This window comes from Corvus brachyrhynchos, unplaced genomic scaffold (genome assembly GCF_000691975.1).
Source record: "Corvus brachyrhynchos isolate BGI_N302 unplaced genomic scaffold, ASM69197v1 scaffold116, whole genome shotgun sequence".
Lineage (NCBI taxonomy): Eukaryota > Metazoa > Chordata > Aves > Passeriformes > Corvidae > Corvus > Corvus brachyrhynchos.
In genome coordinates, this window is record NW_008240221.1 from 758,896 (window position 1) to 779,688 (window position 20,793).

Below are 20,793 nucleotides of genomic sequence, written 5' to 3' on the forward strand. Positions count from 1 at the left end.
TTCTATCATGTATCTGCTCTTTAGATTCCTTTACAGATTAACTTCTATTCAGACAGAGGCTGCTACTCATAAATCCCTGTTCATTTTATAAGGGTATGACAGAATGATTAAAAATACTCTACAGGCTGAAGGGAAGGATATTCACAACAGTCAGTTTTATACATGCAATGAGGCTGACTGAGTTGAAAAGCCATTCTGCCTTGAGCTGTGTGTGAAACCAGTTCCTTTGGGGGGGACTGAGACCAAGACTGCTTCCTGTGCTCTCTGGCTGGAACAGCACAAGCTGGGGACAACCAGCTGGAAAGCAGAGAAAGTCCTGGGGGTCCTGGTGATATGAAGTTGACCATGAGCTAGTAAATGGACATCACAGGAAAGGCAAATAAGCCTCCTGAGCTATACTAGGTAGAGTGCTGCCAGCAGGATGAGGAAAGTGATCCTTCTCCTCTTTTCAGCACTGGTGGGACCCATCTGGACTGTTGGGTACAGCTCTGACCCACTCAGAACCAGAGAGACATTGACATACTGGAGCAAATTCAGCCAAGGGCCATGAAGAGGATAAACATATGACATTTGAGGAAAGGCTGAGAAAGCTGGGACTGTTCAACCTAAAGAAAAGAAGGCTCAATACAACCTTATAAATGTATGCAAAGGCCTTCTTACTTCTGTCTGAATTTTTTTTTTGTTGTTTCTTGGAATGTAGGTTATATCACTGCTATAAATTTCAAATCAATAAATCACCTCTATGAGATCCTAATAACATTACTTAGTGGCAGTAGTTTTGAAGGAACTAAGGGTTCACATCACCCTCATGGTTTTTGTCAAAGGATGTATTTTAATCTGTTCACATACCAGCCCTACATTTCTGATGAAACAAGGTATTACGGTTCTAAGTACACATTCTCAGAAAGGCCAGCAAGACAGAGCCAGATCTCTGTTCAGGGCTTTGTACTATGTTGCCCATATACAGAACTTGCTAATTCCATTCTGTGCATCTAATTTCTACACTTTACGAGTTTTTACTTTTCAGAAATTACCTTGCTATCAAGAAATAAAGTAAGCATAAGGTGTGAAAATAACCTGTACTACCAACTGAAATAAAAAAAGCCTTGAGCCATAAAACAGTTCATAGAGAACACATTTCAGGAAGCGTCTTGGCATACAGTTTTGGAACAGTTTGAGTGCAATCACATGGCACATAAAGGACAACCAAGGGATCCGACCCAGCAAGGGTTTAGGAAAGACAAGTCCTGCATGATCAATCTTGTCTCCTTTTAGGACACGGTGACCCATCTAGTGGACGAGGGAAAGGCTGCAGATGTTGTATGCCCGGACTTCAGTAAAGCCTTTGTTATTGCTTCCCACAGCATTCTCCTGGAAAAGCTGGCAGCCCACAGCTTAGGCAGGTGCACTCTTTGCTGGATTAAAACTGGCTGGATGGCCAGGCCCAGAGAGTGCTGGCAGATGGAGCCATATCCAGTTGGTGGCTGGTCACTAGTGGGGTCAGTGTTGGGCCAGTCCTATTTAATACCTTTATCAATGATTTGGATGAGAAAATCAAGTGCACCCTAAGCAAGTTCACAGATGACACCAAGCTGGGCAAAAGTGTTGATCTGCTGGAGGGCAGGAAAGCTCTGCAAAGAGATCTGGACAGGCTGGATCAAGGGGCTGAGTCCATTTGTATGAGGTTCAACAAGGCCAGGTGCCGGGTCCTGCACTTGGGTCGCAACAATCCCCTGCAGTACTACAGGCTGGGGACAGAGTGGCTGGAAAGCTTCCTGGTGGAAAAGAACCTGGGGTGTTGGTGAGCCAGAGTGCGCCCAGGTGGCCAAGAAGGCCAATGGCATCCTGGCCTGTATCAACAATAGTGTGGCCAGTGGGACCAGGGCAGTGATTTTCCCCCCTGCACTCAGCACTGGTAAGGCCACATCTCAAATCCCGTGTTCAGTTCTGAGCCCCTCACTGCAAGAAGGACCTTGAGGGGCTGGAGTGAGTTCAGAGAAGGGCAACAGAGCTGGTGAAGGGTCTGGAGAATTAAGTCATATATGGAGCAACTGAGGGAGCTGGGGTTGTTTAGTCTGGAGAAAAGGAAGCTCAGGGGAGGCCTTACCACTCTCTACAACTGCCTGAAAGGAGATTGTAGCTAGGTGGGGGTCAGTCTCTTCTCCTAGGTAACATGCAACAGAACAAGAGGAAATGGCCTCAAGCTGTGTCAGGGGAGGTTCAGGTTGGACATCAGAAAGAGTTTCTTCACTGAAAGGGTGGGTAAGTATTGGAAAGGGCTGCCCAGGGATGTTGTGGAATCACCATGCCTGGAAGTATTCAAGAAATTACGGGATGTGGCATTCACTTTTATAGTTTACTTGGCACAGTAGTGCTTAGCCAGAGGTTGGACTTGACGATCTTGGAGGTCTTTTCCAACCTTAATGATTCTATTCTATTCAAATAATGTTACAATTGCTCAGAAGAATCACACATCAGGCCCCTTTTACAATTGTCCATCATACAATTTTGCTGTCTCTACCCCAGACAGCACAGGCTAAGTATAGGTATCACAAACATATACAAAACCAGACGGCAGCCAGTATTCTGGCAAAGCTTCCAGCTCAGCTGTCATCCTGGCTGATTCTCAGTGAGCTCAAATATAATCCCTTGAAGATGTCATTCCCACAGGAAGCTGAGGATCAGTTCACACAGGATTTCGTGTTTGTTTGCATATGTGTATTCACTGTAGTTAATGTCATTTTACTGACTGCACTTAAAAATTGCCCTCCCCCCGAACCGTGTGAAATGAGATTATCCCTCAAACCATGAGACTGTTTCTGACAAAATACACATGAATCAAGACCCAGCAATTCTCCCACGTTCATGAGAACTACCGGTTTCAGAAAAGAAGCATCTAAATAATAAATCTTCACATCCTATTTTATCTTCATTATTCCTAACAGAAACAATGTATTGGCTACCTTTTTAGGTTTACGGTCCAGAATGACTGCAAAGTGATTATAAGCAAATCTTTTATGTCTCAGACAGAAATCAACTTTTTCCTTCAGAATCCTATGTTGTATCATGTTTCTAGGATAAATATGAAACTGTTTTGACTGAAACAAAATTACTGTCAGGATAAATGTGCAAACTAAAACAACAAAAAAGGACTCAATAATACTATTATCTACTGTGTAGTACTAAACCATCCAAGTCCAAATGAGGATTTGTGGTATATCTGTTACCAGCTTCTGACTGTCTGTGAAAAGACTAGATCTAATTTCAAGGAAGATCCTACTGCAACACCTTTCAGCCAGATGAATCTATTGAAGTAAATGGAGTCACATCAATCATTGAGAGAAAGATTGCAAGAGAATGAGGAAAAAACATCTTTTAGCTAAGAGCTCTCTAACAGGGAGTAGTTCCACAGCACAAAATGCAAGAATTACCTTTATTTGATACCCAGAGCAAAAGGAGGAAAAAAAATACTTGACAAAGTGTCAAAATTCTATTCTATAAACAAGCATCTGTCCACAAAGAATAGGTAATTATCATTGTGTGATAAATATATGAGGTCCCAACACTGACTAGAAATGCATGGGTGTAAGAATATGTGGACAATAAACATGCATTCCTTGAAGCTGAATAATTCTTACAACTAAGAAAGAGAAAACCAAATGTTGTCTCTAGAATAATAAACAAGCAAAAATCCCCATCTTGGGTATATTCTGAAACATAAGACATCTGGTATCTTTCTGTTTCATAGTGTATCAGTCATATTTCAGTGTTTTATATACGCTAGAATAAAAGTAGAGCATCTTTATGTGGCACAGCTTCCAACCTTAGCAAAGGCAGCCAGCACTCACTCACTAGTTACAATGCATTAAATCTTTACACTGGTGGGACTGACCACCAGTTTACACTGTCTGGATGCCTGAGTATCCAGTACTGGTATTACAGGACAAATCTTTCCAAATCCTTTAGCAACACTGCTAATACAAATATTATCTTGTGCCAGCACACTGTCAGGAACAGTGATTCTGTCCACAGCAGTCTCAGAGAAGAAATAAAAAATGAGGAAAATGAGGTGTAAATATGAGATCATGAAAGACAAGTTGGAAAAGGGAAATAAGGATCTTAGTACTTCTGCTTAAATAGGGAGTGTGGAAACATCTCTTCTTTTCCTCTTAATCTTTCCCTCTCCCAGTCTTCAGTCTTTGGAAAGGTGTCTGGGGCACTCTTCTGGGAATTCCCTTTGTTTCTTCATCAAGTTTCTACCCAACAGGTAACTTCTTCTGAAAATGGCAAAATAGTGTTATACTTTAAGACGCATGGATTTTGTGGCACCCAGCTTTTGAGATCTAAATTCTGGGGCTTACCCAAATTTCCTTTCAACTGACAAGGCTAATAATGACATATGTTTCAGTATACTTAATTCTTCTGAGGAATACCTACAAAGTTGGTGGGAAAAAGCTTTGTAAGATCATATCCAAATTTCATAATGCTTTCTGTTTCATTTCTGTTACTTGGGGTTTTTTACATTTTAGTAAATACAAACAAATTTTTAACTTGTACTGGAAAAACAGATAAATATTCAGGCACAGTCTGAAGTAACAAATGTTTCCAGGGAAATTCACAAGGCAGTGGAAATGGAAAGAAACATCCTACCTGGCAAAAAGCCAGCTAATTTTCTGCAATAGAAAAGCATGCTAATTCCAGAACATAATATGAAAAAAGCTCTGATAAACATCCTGAATGCTTCATCCCCAGAAAAATGCCCTTCTGAATAATGACTGCTGTTGCTGTGTGATCATCTCCTTCTGCATATCCCTGTGAAGAACTAGAACTCCAGGGATTTTTTTGCTTTTGATGACTGATCTATCTTAGTCGCCGGTGGGAGTTTGCCCTTGCCTTCTGCAGAAGCTGGGTCAAGATCCAGAACAAACAATGGCAGACTGCTATCTGAACTTGTATGAACTTGGTGAAAAAGACCCTACCAAGTATAAGAGAAGGGGCAGTGAAATGAATTTAAGGGTAGTGTAGATTCTTTACCTGCAACATCAAGAAATACATTTTTGATTGATACTATAGGCCAGTTTTCTTCATATCAAAGCAGAAGCATTCAAATTAAGCTAGTATGTCCAACTTGGCAAACTTATCTGTTGTTTTAGTGAACAGGCCAAGGATTGACTAGACACTAGATCAGAGCTGGCAAAAATCCTCGTGGTTGTACTAGATTGATTTATGCTGACTGAGGATCTAATAATATATCATCGTCTAATAAAGTAAGGTATACAAGAGGCAATGTGTTAAAACTTTTGATGGTTTTCTTTACACTGAATCTATATTACTAACAGAAGAATTCAGAATTAATTCTGGCAACACCTAAAAACATTTATTTGAAAAACTTTTGGAACCAAGCCAGTCTGGCAGCAAATATTCAGAATAGATTTGAAAAATATTCTCCATGCAAATCTTTTACTAAAAAAAAAAAGTCCACGAAATTATTACTCTGTAGACCAGAAGAAATGCAAGCCCATTTCAATAGGTGTAAACTCTATTTTAGCAATTAGACATTAAAGAAAATACTTTTCAGATTAGCATAATCCTAAATTCAAGGGATTGTTACTAATTACATCTATGTATCATTTCAGTGAGATTCTTTCTGATTTGAATTTAACACATCTAAAGCTGATCCCAAAATATTTTAGCTTTTAATCCATTATAAAAACATTGTATTGTTGCCTTTCCCTGGTCTTAAAATTAAGAGCCAGACACAGTTAAGGAAAAAAGGGGGTTTTACCTCGGTATTTATTTAAGGATCCTTAAGATGCACCACTTCATCCAGGTGGAATGCGCCGAAATGCACCCACACAATAGATCGTGTATATAATTTATAGACCTTGCAGATTAGCATATCTATCAAAGATTCCCCAATGAGAAGCTTAAATGAATAGTGTGATATCCCCCCATTCCAAGGAATTCCCCCCTGGATGGGCCTATCTTACAGGATGCGTTCTAGAAAGGACCTTGGTTTCCCAGGATAGCGTGGGGCTTCCTGGCCTCCAACTGCGAGGCCTCCAGGACATTGGGTCTCCTGGCTTAATGGATTATTAGGACTATGCTAAATTACTGGGTTTAAGGAATTACAAGTATGCATGCTAAAAGCACTGAGGATACATAAAAGCTATATAAAAGGGTATATAAAAGGTATATAAAAGAAAAGGCAAAAAATCATCATGTAATCAGTATAATGCCAGAGAAAGTAGGTGCTTCACACAGTTTGTCTTCTGATATTTCTAAGACATTTGCCACCATCCAATTTAAGAAGGAACATGTTGTTATTGCAAATACACCAGTGTAATTTTGTTAATGTAAATAGTGTGCTCCCTTCATCTCTAGAATTTCTTAATTTTAAAATCCCAGTTGCAGTGATTCAACTAAAAATTTTGGAAATCAAACAGGTAAGAAGAAATATAGCACATGGTCAAGAATCAGAAAATATGCAGAAATCTTTGTTTCATGGTCCTTTAAGTCATTAAATTATCAGCAAATCTCTGTTGCTGGTTTTACAGTTTCCCCAGTTCTTAATTTGACTTCATATACTACACTTATGAATGATTTTTATATAGATTCTCCTCCCTGATTTTATGAGACAACTGCTCTTAAATGCATTTTCTTCAGTATGAGGGGGAAGACATAAAACTATTCTTTTCACAGATTACAGGTTTTTTTCTAATTAGCTATTTACTGTATTCACATGTTGATTTATAACTAATGTAATAGACATGTAACTGTGCAAAAATGCCAAGGGTAGGAATAGTCAGAATTGTCCAGTTAGGATTGGCCCACTGTCAGGCTGATTTCTGCTTTTCTCCTGAACCAAACCTGTGATTCTCTGCCAAGATTAAAAGTCTGTCTTGGGAAGCAATTCTTACAAGTAATATAGCCCTTTATCCTTCATAATTCCTTAATGTTATCTCTGCTAGACCTGCATATAGAGAATGCATTTCAAAACCTAAAGTCACAAAAAGTAGCAGAAACCCAATATTTAAAATACATGGTTTGGCTCTTCAGCTGGTACAAACTTCACCTCACTGCAAATATTGATGCAAGAACCCGGTTACAATGCTCTTTGGTTCTCCAGTCCTCATGTCCAAGAACACAGAAATGGATTTTTTAGCTTATTCTCCTGTCATTGGATCTGATACAGCACAGAGATGGGAAAGCCACCGCTTCACACAAGTGGAACATTCCTGAAGGCAGATGTTTGCACAAACAAAACCACGTGGCATCCAATGAGGCTTATGCTAAAGTTCACATTAAACGGAATTGTGGAGCTTTATGTGGGGATCCTCCAAGTGTTACTCCTACTTATGTTGCTCCTGCGCACAGAGCTGACACAGCTGCTACTCTTCACAAAATAGCATTTTACCTATACAAGGTGTAGAGACCTCCTCTTGACTTGGGATGGACTATTCCTGGAGAAATGTTTCCTTGGCCACAAATGTTTGTGAATGCAACAGCATTCATGGCTGGACAACAACACGATAGCACCATAGTAAGCTTATCTGTATAAAGTTCCTGATAAATGATGGTAAAATAAGTGACTTACTAAATGAAAAGGAAAAAAAGTTAGGACATTAAAATTCCTGATGAGAAAAAACTTTAAAACATTGATTTCTGTGTGATTATCATTGGGTGACTCCTTTTGCATACTTATGATATTAAGCAGCTTATTGCCACACATTATAATTCTCACAGCTTTGAGATTGGTTTGTATGTCCTTAAAAAAGTTTCAAAAATATTTCTTGAAAACGTTATATTCACCAGAATGTGTGATTTTCAGCTTATTTTGGAAAGGAAATACTCCCAATAATATCAGTGTGCATCAGTCTGTAAAGTTTTTGCAAATCATTCCAAATTATACCAGGAATCAACAGGAAATCATACTGTTACATTATATGATTTAGAATTTTGAGAAAAATAATGAATAGGGAAAAGTGCCTGATATGCATTAATAGCCATACAGTGTAATTAATTACTCAATGAATGCAAATGAGTACAACAGATTTTGGCAACTAAAATGTTGTGAAATAGTTACAGGAACAGATAAACTCTCCAACATATATCCTCTCAGGCAGATATACTGGGAAATGCCCCTCAACAATCAGGCTCGTTTTGGTTTAAGGTATTCACGTGGACAATTAAAGCTTGCATACTCTCAGACTGAGGCCAAGCAAGGCTTTGCTGGAATCCTTCAGCTGCCAGATGAACAGAGCCCCAGACCTTTCAGAAATTTTTCTTGCATCCTCTTGCAATAAAATGACCGCCAAGGTTAACTGTCAGATACTTGTAAGGAGCAGTAAATCTCACAGTAAGAAAGGTATTTCCCACTGTTTAGTATATAAAAAAACCTCTTGTTGGCATATATGTGAGAGGGAAAGACAAACTGTGCTTTGAAGCCTGAGCCCTTTTTCAAGACTTAACATCCTGAGTCTTTGCACCAAAAAACATTTGCAAAGAATTAGTATGTGAATGGGAGCTAGCAATTCAGCAGTCATTAGGGAGACAATTATAGACCGCAGTTTGAGGCTTTCCAGGGCACAGCCAGCTTTATACATTAAAAGAACAAATCTATTAGCTTAATTTCTCCTGGTTTGGCTATGAATATAGCTCACAATTATTAGTTTATAGTTTCATTTGGGTGGTTTCTCTGATTTTTCTAAATATCTAAATAAAATTCCTCCAGCAATGTTTTCTGGCACACACCATTCCTGTTCCTGTATATGGAACACTTCCAAACTGGATTGCTTATGATATTCTCTTCCTGAAAGCTATATTTCATCAGAAACACCTGTGACTTTTAAATTCTTTCAGCATCTTGGTATTTAGAGAGTAGAATCTGATACTTAAACTGTACAAGCAGCAATCCTGCTGGTCCTCTAGGAAAAGAATTTTAAAAAGTAACCAAAACTGCGGACAGTACCATTTTTAATCAAGATAAAAATGCAATTAAAATAGAAAGAGTCTTGAGGATTGCTCCACTGAGCTTACAGAAACAAGAGTACCTATTTCTTTTTTTCTACACAACCCTTGTTTCCTCACCCAAGGAATGACATGCAATTTTTTCTCTTTTAGCTTGAGTGATAGAGCTTTCTGAAAACTTATTTTACTTGCCCTCATTTGGCAGAGAAATTCTCCAGATAAGGTTTTAATTTCTTTCTTAGAAGTAGTTTCAAATGTCATATAGCCTGTGATCACTACCCCAGATCAGAGAACATCCATTTTATCTGACCTTAGGTAATAATTATTATGGTGATGGACAATGCACATGTGAAGACTCATCTTCTTCTTACTTACTGCAACATGCTTTCAAAAAAATTGTAAATATCAGATTGCACATGAGCTTTCATTCATATTCCTTTGTGTTGTCAGCTATAACTTATAGGTAAAAAAATAACTCCCTTCGTCTCTGTTTTCACACATCTTTTAGAACATAGATGACAAAACAGAAAAAATATATGTGGATATTTTCACATCAATAGCACTTAACAACAGTGCTTATAAATAAAAGATCAGGAAGTAGGAAAATTAAAATTAAAAAGGCAAATGAAAAATTATAGAAGTGTAGCTGAGCTCTACACCATATAATAAGGAAACACAAACAATTCAACAGACTTACTCAACTTCTCACAGTATACAACCTCAAAATAAGAAATTATGTTTCCAAATTCATTCTTATGGCAAGTAGAACATCAGCTGTGATCTAGATCCTGTATTCTTCCCTACCTGAATTTGGAATAAGTATCTTGGGTATGAAATGAAATCATTCGCTCAATGAAATTGATCTAATCAATTATTAGAACCTTAAGATCAGTATTATATAATTGATATGGAAATCATTGTCTGGGAAACTATTTAGACCAAAAATAATCCTAAAGTTTTAAGGATCAGCGCTGTAGAAGATAGACAACAAGATAGAATACCGTTTGTTGTGTTTTTGAAAATCTTTGATCCATTCTATAGAGCAGAATGAGCAGCCATGCAAACAACAGCCCAATGATTAAGGAAATCTCTTACAGGGTGAAAGCAGTATGGAGTACAAGAATGTGATACTGACAGTACTTAAACACCCTTGAAATTTCAGCATGCATTATATAGTAATTCTCTTATTCTATATGAATGATATGCAAGAAATTGAAATCCCATTGTGAGAGATAAAGATATATTTGTTGTATAAGCAAAAATTAATGACAGTTCAAGTACAAAAATTCAGTTTGATCACTCTTGCTACATTAAATACAATAAAGTCCAAAGCAGTAATATACATAATTAGTGCTTTGAAAGGAGATATTTCCCAGAACTGAAAAGAATTATGAGCCAAGTCACCTGGCAGAAAGAATTTAAGCAGAAAAATCATATGTCAATTAGAAATTAACTATGGATATTTTGCTTCATGTCCAAAAGGTAATAAGCCTATAACCAACCAAACCAACCCAAAAAACAGTAAACAAAATAACAAGAGAGCTATAAAACTAGAGTGATATCTTGAAAATTCAAAAAACGAATACTAAAGAAACATAAATTAGAAGTTGGAAAATGGGAAGGAAAAGAATATAAAACATTAAAACACAACAAGAATAAGGACAATGAGAAAGAACACTTCAGTACATTAGGATTAAAGTTGCATAGGTCTATTATTCTATGGCAATGGTACATCCATAAAATGATAGAGAAGATGCAAAAGAAGATGGTGAATATTGATTGTACGTGGAAGGAATCACAGTAATGCTTCAGAATGGACAGGCATAATACCATCAGAATGACAGTTCTAAAAACATAGTGCCATTGTTTGTCTTGGAATTTTAAAATCAAGTAAGATTAATCATATTGATTTTTTCAGTGATTTATCCAATAAAAAATTATATTTTTAACTGCACCTTTCATATCGCCTCATCCACCACCTTCTCAATCCCTTTGTGTTATTTTTCCCCTGTGAGTACTTTAATTTTCTATAGAGATCATCTTCTGCTAGTGGTGTCTCAAGTGTCATTTTAAGTGTCTAAAACAAAAAGGTTTTGGCTACTTCTGTGTTAACAAATCAAGCACTGCCAGGGAACATTCCTGGGCACTGGAACTTGAATATGTTAAACCCTTAGAACATTCTCTGGCACCATTGTTCCTGGGTCAGCAAGTGCTCTATCAAACAATTTCCAGGTATGGCCTGAATGTTAATGCAGTCCAGGAACTGATCGCAAAGGATGTACCACCTGCTTTGGTGTCTAAGATGATAATGGATTCTCTTCTCTGCCCCTTGGCCTCAGTGCCAGAGGATAGTCCCAGGTGCATAGTTGCCTTTTAAATATGTAGCCTTTTGTGTCAGATCAAGTAAAGACACATTCAAAATTAATGTCTCAGATTCTTAGCCAATTAATGTCCTTTCACATTTTTGGCCACGTGTTTTAACTGTTCCCAGAGCAAAGTCACTTTAGCTGACTATTTTCAAGCTGCAATTTGGGCTTAATTACCCTTGTACTATAAACCCCAGTTTTCTGTCCATTTTTCATATTGTGATCCTGATAATATAAGTTTCCTGTAGACAGTTTTATTTGGTATAACATGTCCCTTGTAAAAATAAATACGTTTAGGTCAGAGTAGGTCTTGAATCTTTCTCAGTCTTTTTAATGTCTGCTTTTTTTTTTTTTCCACCTGGATTTTTAAGTTCTCAGCACTGCAAGAAAAATCTAGCAGCTTTATAAAGGACAGTATGAAAAAACCTTGGAACCTTTAGTTTTGTATGTTGTCTTTCAAGCTTAGAACGGTCTAGGCAGCACTTTTTCCAGATGAAGTCTCACATTTCATAGCTATGAAATAAGCATTTAAAGAACTCACGGCAACTTACCTGAATAACATTTAAAGTATAATCTTTGTGAACATGATCTATGACTGTCTAAAATTGGTGCCTGATTTCCCGGTTTAGAGGATGGACACACCTCTGTAAACGAGAAAAGAGACAGCCATTCTGCCCAGCAGAAGCACCTTCTGCAGCTCCAGTGGCATAAATCAAGCCCACCTCCCTCTTCAGGCCCTGGGTAATTTAGAAGTCTACGTTTGCCTTTAAAAGTTCACAGAACAAGAATGCAGCCTATCCCTGGCTTTTTCTTGATAAGACCAAGTATTCACTGAGCTTTTTTTTCTTTGACCTAACAGATTCATGATTACAGAATTTCAGCAGCAAAGAAGAAATTTTAATTCTTGTCTCAATTTTGTTCAAAAGAGAAATCTTTAAGCACACAAATATGGAGTAGCTGGATGGAAGCTTCTTGCCTTCATTCTCTTTTGAAGGCAAAATGCTGAGCATAGAAGTAAGCCAGAAGTAAGACCAGCCCCTCTGCAGATGAATGGAGTGGAAAATATCTGTAAAAGGTTCTTGGAAACTCCCAAGCTATGTTAGAATATGCCGAGTTAATATTGATGCCCAGAATTTTAGGACATCTTGAAGTTAAGACTTAAGATTCCTGTCTGAAACACAGATGATTTTAGGCATTCAAATTCTTACTTGGGAAGGAAGGGACCTTAGGACTACAGCTATAGTACTCAATTAAAAATGCCCAGGAACTGCTTTCGGCACTGAGGCAAACAGTTTGTGTCATTAATAATAAATGGTTTTACCCTGCTGAAGCAGGAAGGCTTCATCCAAACTGTAAACTGGATCTTTATAGCACTGTTTAATTTATTTCTATAGATGTTTTAGGTAACATGGATCTCATCCAGAATTAGCACAGTTCCATATCTGAAGCAGTCTTCAGCAAAGTACTGTATTTTATCAGCTGTTTTTCTTTTCTGTTTTCCTCCACAAATGCCTAGATTTTTCTGTGTGTGATTAGTGGAGTCTGTGCTCATTAACTGGTTCTAGGGTTGTATGATCACTGTTGTTAGAAAAAATAAGATTTACATTATCCACAGTGCATACTTTTTCCAGTTTTCCAAGAAGTAGTCATCTTAACACACCTACAGTCTTCTATTACCCTGGATCATCATTTGCAGCTATTAATGATATAAGACAAAGTTGGATATGGGGATTAAAACAAGTTATTTCCTTTGGAGACTTATGTTACTACTTCTGCTTAACATTATGTTTGCTCCAATGCTATTCATTTACTGTCTGCTAAACTGAAAAATTCAGATCTTCCTTCCATTCCAGCTCACAATTTTAGCAGAATTTCTATCTTCTCTAAACACTGTGTTCAGTTCTGTTTCATTTCTGCAGGATTTTAGTTAAGAGAGATTCCCATATGTTTTATGGGTTGTGAAGAGTGAACACATTTTACAAGATTCAAACATGACATTACTGAAGCCAAAAAGCTTAGCTGTTTTCCAATGTATTGGACCTTTTTATGAATAGTAAAATTATCCAGGGGATAGAAAATAGTCACAGAACTTTTCTTTGATATATAAGTCCTCAGGTTTTAGGTATGAACCAGCTTCCAACTGCTGAAGGAGCAAGAACTTCCCCATAGGCAGCTGTCTGTTACACCAAGCTGAAACATCTGCTTCCAACCACTGCTGGACAGAAAACCACACATAGTTCTCTGACAATAATTAACATCTTTTATTGTTTTCACCATTAGTAGCATTCTTCGCAAACATTTCCCACAATTACTCACAGTCCTAATATAGTGAATTTGCCAGTGTCATGCCCATGGTTTATTATCATCTTTTGTCAGGTATGCCTGTGCAAATGAATGCATATCGAAAAAAGATGGGAAACAAATAGGTTTATGCATCCAAGTCAGAAACTCAATTATAAGAAATCCATTCAGCCAACAGGGGAAAAAATAAATCCAGATAAACTGCACAAATTTTGCAAGTAAAGCAATAGTGCCTGACTTCTGGATTTCTCTGTCTGACTGCCAAATGAAAAAGTAGAGTCAAAAAGTAAAATATCCTGTCCTGTCAAAACTTACTGAGAATACACCAATGTTCAAACAGTAAAATTTTCGAGGAAAACTGGAATCCCACTGTATGTTTTCCTCAGAGAGGCAAAGCAGATTGGACTCATGCATGTGACTAATTACAATGACCTGCCAGGAGTCCACACCACCATGACCCAAAAATGAATGCATAAAGGATAGCAATGTTATAAAACAGGCAGTGAAGAAAGTCTGAAGGAAGGCAGAATTTAATAGGGAGCCAGTAAATTAGCTGTCAGGCTGGAGAAAACAAGACAGGAAAAGGAGTAGCTCAACGGGAGACAGAATGTTCAGGGGCTCATAATAGAACAGCTGGAACAGAAGAGCTTTCTCCTATGGTGGCTATTTCTTCCCATTTCTATTTTATTCTGGGATCTTGGGAGAAAAAACAGACTCAGTGTGTGACTTCCCTTTACTTTGTTCAGGAATTCACTGGAACATGAGGCTTCAGATTACATTAATGTCATCTAAGACAAATAAATTAGAAGTTACATCAGCAAAGATCCTTGCTGGTGAAGTGCTCTCTAACATGACCTAGCAAGCCGGCCATGTTTTGTCCAAGTGTGAACACGCACAGCACTCACTTAGTTTTGAATATCCATTAAAACAGCGGTTTAAAAAAGAGCTCTCCCAACAGGAAACAGGCAAAATTGCCTAAAGCTTTGAACACGGGAAGAGCACATTTTGTTTCCAGTTCTGCCAGTGAACTGCTGTTCTTTCTCCATCTGTCAAGTTTCTCAGGTCATGCCTGACAGTAATGAAGTGTCATGTCAGATATAAATACACCATAAACTTGATAAAGAGGCTTGATAAAAAAATGCTATTAATTTTAATTAAGGGTGCTGAATTAACTAAATAGCCGCTGTTGCCATGGACTTTTGGTTTTTTCTTAATTAAAGAAACCCAATAGCTTCAATTACTTCCTATCCTTCTCCTTTTTCTTCTGTCTCTTTATTGCCTAATTAAACGTGGTGTGAATGCAATAGTAAAGAAATTACAGTAACATTGCATGCTGTTTAGAATAAAAAAACTTTGGTTGGTAGATACCTCTGGAGGCTGTCTAGTTGAAGCCCTGTCTCAGGGCCAGCTACCTAGCCAGGTCAGGGTGTTCAGGGCCCTGTAAAGTTGAGCTTCTACTGTTTCAAGAATGAAGATCCCCATAGCCTTTCTTCTCCAGTGCTTAACCAATGTCACAATGAAATGTTTATCTCCATATCCAGCTGGAGCTGCTCTTGCTGTAGCTTGTGGCCGTTGCCTCCTTTCACTGACCCTCACAAAATCACAGAATACTTAGAGCTGGAAGTGACCTTTGGAGATTAACCTATATTATTTGTGTAGGGGTTGATTCCACCTATGAGAGGGATCCAGCCATTCAGGTACTTCTGAAAGGATCTCCTTTTTGACACCCTGCTGCCATCCAGTAGGGCCCAGGTGTTCCCAAGTTCCTGTATGACCTCTGTCATTCTGCTGCAGATGTCTGAGCTAGGCTGGGGCATTTCAAATGACACTCAGGAATCACTGTACTGATTGCTGATTAAGTAAATAATCCTCAAATATTCGTAAGTCACACTGAACCATATTTTCACTGTCTGTAGTGGAAGTTTCAGTGCTTCAAATGCCTGTAGATGCATCTAAGTATCTAATGCCCCCAAGCATCTAAGTGGAGGTGTCTTTTGTGCCATCAGTGTCTGGGCTACTCTAAAGTGGAGTGACAGAACTGGCACTGCAAACATTACCTGTGATAATCTGGCATCAGTGACAGTGGCTTTAGCCACCTTCTGCTAACAAAAGTGGTTCTAAAAATAGGCTTTCAACAGAATCATTGAGCAATATTAGAGATATTGTCTGGGAAAGAATACAATGCAATTCATCAGAAATGAATGTCAAGTTCTGTACATAAGAGCGATCAGCTGTATAATGACAGGCTGAATAATTATGATCTTTGGTACTATAGAAAGGGGTCTCTAAAATACAGTGAGTCATGAAAATGATTCCGTGTTAGGCTGCTACAAAAAAGCGGAACATACCATACTCAGAGAGATAAACAATAGTTTTTTTCTCAAAACACGTGACGTAACTTGTCAGTAGCACGACCTCAGGGGGAGCACCATGTCCATTTTTGGGCAGTGCAGATCAAGAAGAATGTGGGTCAGTCCAGACAAGCAACAGAAATGACTGAAGGTCTTAAAAACGTGGGCCATAAATGTTGAAGGAATTAGGACTGGGCAATCCATAGGGCTGAGAGAAGAAAACTTGGCATGACTTAATCTTTTGGCCACTATGATTTATTTCTCCCATGCATGTGTATCAGGAGCAAGGTCCATGCAGCCAGTTCAGCCATCACTACTGCTTAGCTCACCCTCATGAGCTAGGCTTTTGGCAGCACAAGGCTCTCAGGAAATATGGAGCTACTGCCAAAGACTGTAGGACAAAGGACTGTCCAATCTTGTAGCTTTTTTTCCTTATACTGTGCATCAGCTTGTGTTTGTACAAAGAGTGTTTACACCACATCAAGAGCTGAGTCAGAGGCAAGCTACACAAATCATTTTGTGATGAAGTTTGACATATTTCTGTTTCTTTAAAGGCAGAATCCAAATGTAACTATCAGCTGAGAGTTAAGTAGTGCTGTGGGGTTGTGCACAAAAAAATGGAAAAGGAAAGGGAAGGGAAGGAGAAGGGAAGAGGAAGGGGAGGGAAGGGGAGGGGAGGGACAGGGGGAGGAGAAAAGGGAAAGGGAAAGGGAAAGGGAAAGGGAAAGGGAAAGGGAAAGAAATCCATCGATTAAAACCTGATGCCAGGGATTAGCAAGGGCCAGCTGCTGCCTGAGGGCAATGAGGGTGAAGGTGATCCAGGGCAAGTCATGCCCTCACCAAGCAGGTACAGTCCTACAGGGCTGAGCAAGGAGGGCAGAAGCTTGGGCTGGTAGCAGGGTCTGTCAACAGCCCCAGATCCAGGTCCACAACTGATGCCAAGGATCCCATCAATGGCAAAAAAAGATGAAAATAGCAACAGACACATAACAGTTTGGGCAGGGACAGAGAGGCTGTGGCCAAGCTTAAATGGTGTCCTGGCCCTACAGGCAGGGCTGTGGAAGGCCAGGCAGGATTACCAAGGTCTATCAGTTCTCAAATGGCTCTGGAAGGTTTCAAAGGAATAAAAAAAATTACATATTCTTGATTTAACACACATTGGACTTATTTTAAGAGTAGCTGTACTTAAAAATAATTGATGCTACACAGCACTTTAAAGTCCAAAGGAAGATGGATTAAATTCAATAAATACAATTATTTGTTCACTACTATTGAATTCAAATATAGACATTTCTACCAACAGAAAAATGTATAATATATTTTCTAGTAAATATGGGCTGAAAGAAAGATTTTTAGTCTTGACTTATGCTTGGAGTTTAAGTTTACCAAAATTACATCTTGGGTTGATGGTGATGCCATGAAGATTTTTGCCTTTTCTTTTATACTCCTGTTATACCTTTTTACAACTTCTGTATTCCTAGTGCTTTTTGCCTACATTCTTGGACTTGTTTGTCAAGCTAAGAGACTAAACATTTTAGAAGCTTCGTAGCTAGGGATCAGTGTGCCCCAGACCCCAAGGTCCTCTCCAGAACATATTCTGTAAACTAAGATAGAACCATCCAGGGGAAGGTTCCTTGGGGAGGGGGGCTCACTTGAGCCTCTCATTGGGGAGTCTTTGATAGATATGCTAATTAGTAAAACCTATAATGTTATACCCAATGATGGGGGGGAGGAAGAGAGACAGATAGACTCAGTATGTATGCTTCTTGATTTTAAGACCAGGAAAAGGCATCAGTTGCTGGCACCCCAGATGGGACTGATGCCTTTTCACTCACCTCTTTCCGTGTTTCTGCCTTTCCGTGCTGGGTCCTAAAGTCCTGGTCACAGTCTTAGATTGTTGCTCCGGCCCCTCTGTAATTTGCCAGCAAAGAGAGGGGCAAAGAGCGATGTGTTCCAACCCAAGACTGCAAGTTTCAAGGTCTTTAGGGTCCCTTAGTGGTCGCCAGCAACTGATGCCTTTTCCTGGTCTTAAGAGGCATACACGGTTAGAAGGGGAAAAGGGATTTTACCTTGGTATTTATTTTTAAGGATCCTTAGGTGTACACGTCCAGGTCATATGCATCGAGATGCACCCCGCCGAGTCTATCTCTGTGTCTCTGTGTCTGTCTTCTTTTCCCCCCCAACATTGGGTATAACATTATAGGTTTTACTAATTAGCATATCTATCAAAGACTCCCCAATGAGAGGCTCAAGTGAGCCCCCCTCCCCAAGGAACCTTCCCCTGGATGGTTCTATCTTAGTTTACAGAATATGTTCTGGAGAGGACCTTGGGGTCTGGGGCACACTGATCCCTAGCGACGAAGCTTCTAAAATGTTTAGTCTCTTAGCTTGACAAACAAGAATGTAGGCAAAAAGCACTAGGAATACAGAAGTTGTAAAAAGGTATAACAGGAGTATAAAAGAAAAGGCAAAAATCTTCATGGCATCAATGGCAGAACCAACCATGCCAAAATCTTCCCTAATACTTCTGTGGTTTTGGAAAAAAATCTCATGAAATCTCCTGAGAATTGTTTTTTGAGAATCTTGGCTGTATCTCAAATGGGAAACAGGCTCTTCCAGCTTTGGGATTTTACTGGAAACCATAAGCAAAGGAATAATGTTGAAGCTGGGAATCCAAATGTTTCCCTGCCCTTCTTGGCCAGAGATTAGATGAGCTGGATGTGACATACTAGTTTCAATCCATCTGTTCTTTCAGGCACTAACAGATACATAACTCATTTCACTGACAGCAAACGCTCTGAATAATTTGTATTACTTGCATTCTGCAATATCCTTGGTGATCCGTTCTCCTTCCCCACTTCCCCTACAGACACAGACTTCGCTATTCATCATGTGCTCCTCACCTCATTGTACTATGAGACAGCTGTGCTCTCATGGATTGCTTTAGACCGTTTGGCTGCAAAAGCTGGCTGGCAATCCTGTACAGCTGTAACCTTGGCCCGCTAACTTTCTAATGAAAGCCATGCCACAGTGGGTACCAAGGGGAAAACAAATACCCTTTTGTCCATGGAAAGTCTGGCAGGGAAGCAGAACCACTTTTGTTTCAATAACAAATTTCCTTTGACTGCAGCCCTCCCTTTGATTTTTTCACAGTTAGTCAAATTGACAGAATAGCCAAGGGTAGGAGGAGACCTACAGTACTTTGGGCTACAGCTGCCAATTATTTGAAACAAAAAATCTATGGACAATTAGTAATGAAACTGCTAAATCAATTCTTAGAGTGCTGCCTTAATGGGAAGTGGTTTCATTCCTCAAACTGGTTTCGTATGCACACACATTCAGTAGAAAAGCCTGGAGCAGCAAGGAATGTCTGGCATTTCTGCTGTCAGTGTGCATGTACATTGGAGTTCGCTATTTTTAGAAGCCCATCACATCCAAGTATGCATGAATTCTCACGTAACCTCATAGCATGAACAGCTCACAGGAGTCAGGGATGTGAGGCTGTATCAGATTAAGCACACAACTTGGTTGCTGCTGAGTGTTTTTCACACAAACATTTGCTGCATATTCCAGTCCAGGGGCAAATGATAATGTAAGATTAAAATGGAGAAGAGAAGTAGGAAGGGCTATGGTAGCTGGGGTATAGCATATCTTTGCAGGGCAGAGTTAAATTCATTAACCTGGAGATGGCATGGGGAAAGCTCGATGTTCAGTGCATTTTAGACAGCCATATGTCTTTTGCATGTGGCTCTAAGAAAATGTTTCTTTCTTAGGGGAAATTTTCTGTCTGCTGGGTCTACTGTAGTTTTTTGACCCATGCCCAGAAATGAAGCCTTATTTCTTCTCTCTTGGCCAGACCATCTGACAAACAGCCTTTAAGTGCCTTCACAGTAGAAGTAAAACAGGGTCAGCTTTACAAAGAAAGCCCAGGGAAGGTCATCTTTTGAGAATGTCTGGTTTGAGACATAGTTGTTCATGTAAGAGAAAGGGGCAAATTTGAACTGGAACTTTCCAGAGCTTTTTCAATTTCCCTTTATTTCCAAAAAGAATAAGGATACTATTTATTACAATGCCAAAGCCCAGTAAACGTAAGGAAAACATTTAAGAAAATATCCCAGTGTTAGGAATAGAGGTTTTACTGGTTCAGCCACAGAACAATTTTACAAGCTTCCACTTAAAGAGGGCACTGTTTTAAAGATAGGGCAAGGATCTCTAAACTGAGTGGTTTTAGATCCCTGAAATTTTGCAAGCCAAGCAGAGGACAGTTTAAAGTCTCTGCTCTAGCACCAAAACATCCAAAATCACTTGACATGTAAATGATTAGGTGCACTGAAAAAATAAACAGGACAATATTCCACCAGGGTACTTCTTAAAAAACCTACATTTTTTTAGTAAAATAGGGCAGAAATAAATGTGAACCATGGTTCAAGTATTTTTGAATTTTTTTTCATTGAAGTGCTTAATCAACTCTCAGTATTTAATTTAATCACCAAAGCTTGGGCCTAAAGCCCTTTGTTGAGGGAAATCCAAGTTTAGAACATAACTACAACATTCCTGCATAATGCAGCTTTGATCTAATGAATAATAACATGGAAGGATTCTTGTTCTATTACTCCCACAACACAAATGAAATGGCCTTTGTGTTAACTTTCTCTAGTCTCGATTACATCTGTACGTCATTTAGGTCTAAGAGAGTAAGACAAAAGTAGTTATAATTCTGTTGGCTTAAGAGAAATCTCTGCTTTTGGACACAGATGTTTTAAAAGGGTTAAAAAAGTCAATTTTAATTTTCTTTCCCCCCCCCC

At 38.9% G+C, this 20,793-nt stretch overlaps 1 long non-coding RNA gene across 1 annotated transcript in view; it reads left to right on the top strand.

The window, feature by feature from the left end:
• Positions 1–1,645: 1,645 nt before the first annotated feature.
• LOC108449308 overlaps positions 1,646–20,793 on the top strand; it is a 22,044-nt gene continuing 2,896 nt past the window's right edge. Inside the window, exons 1-2 of the long non-coding RNA XR_001865467.1 lie at positions 1,646–1,797; positions 16,128–16,139. This is a non-coding gene — a long non-coding RNA (uncharacterized LOC108449308). The remainder of the gene's footprint in view (positions 1,798–16,127; positions 16,140–20,793) is intronic.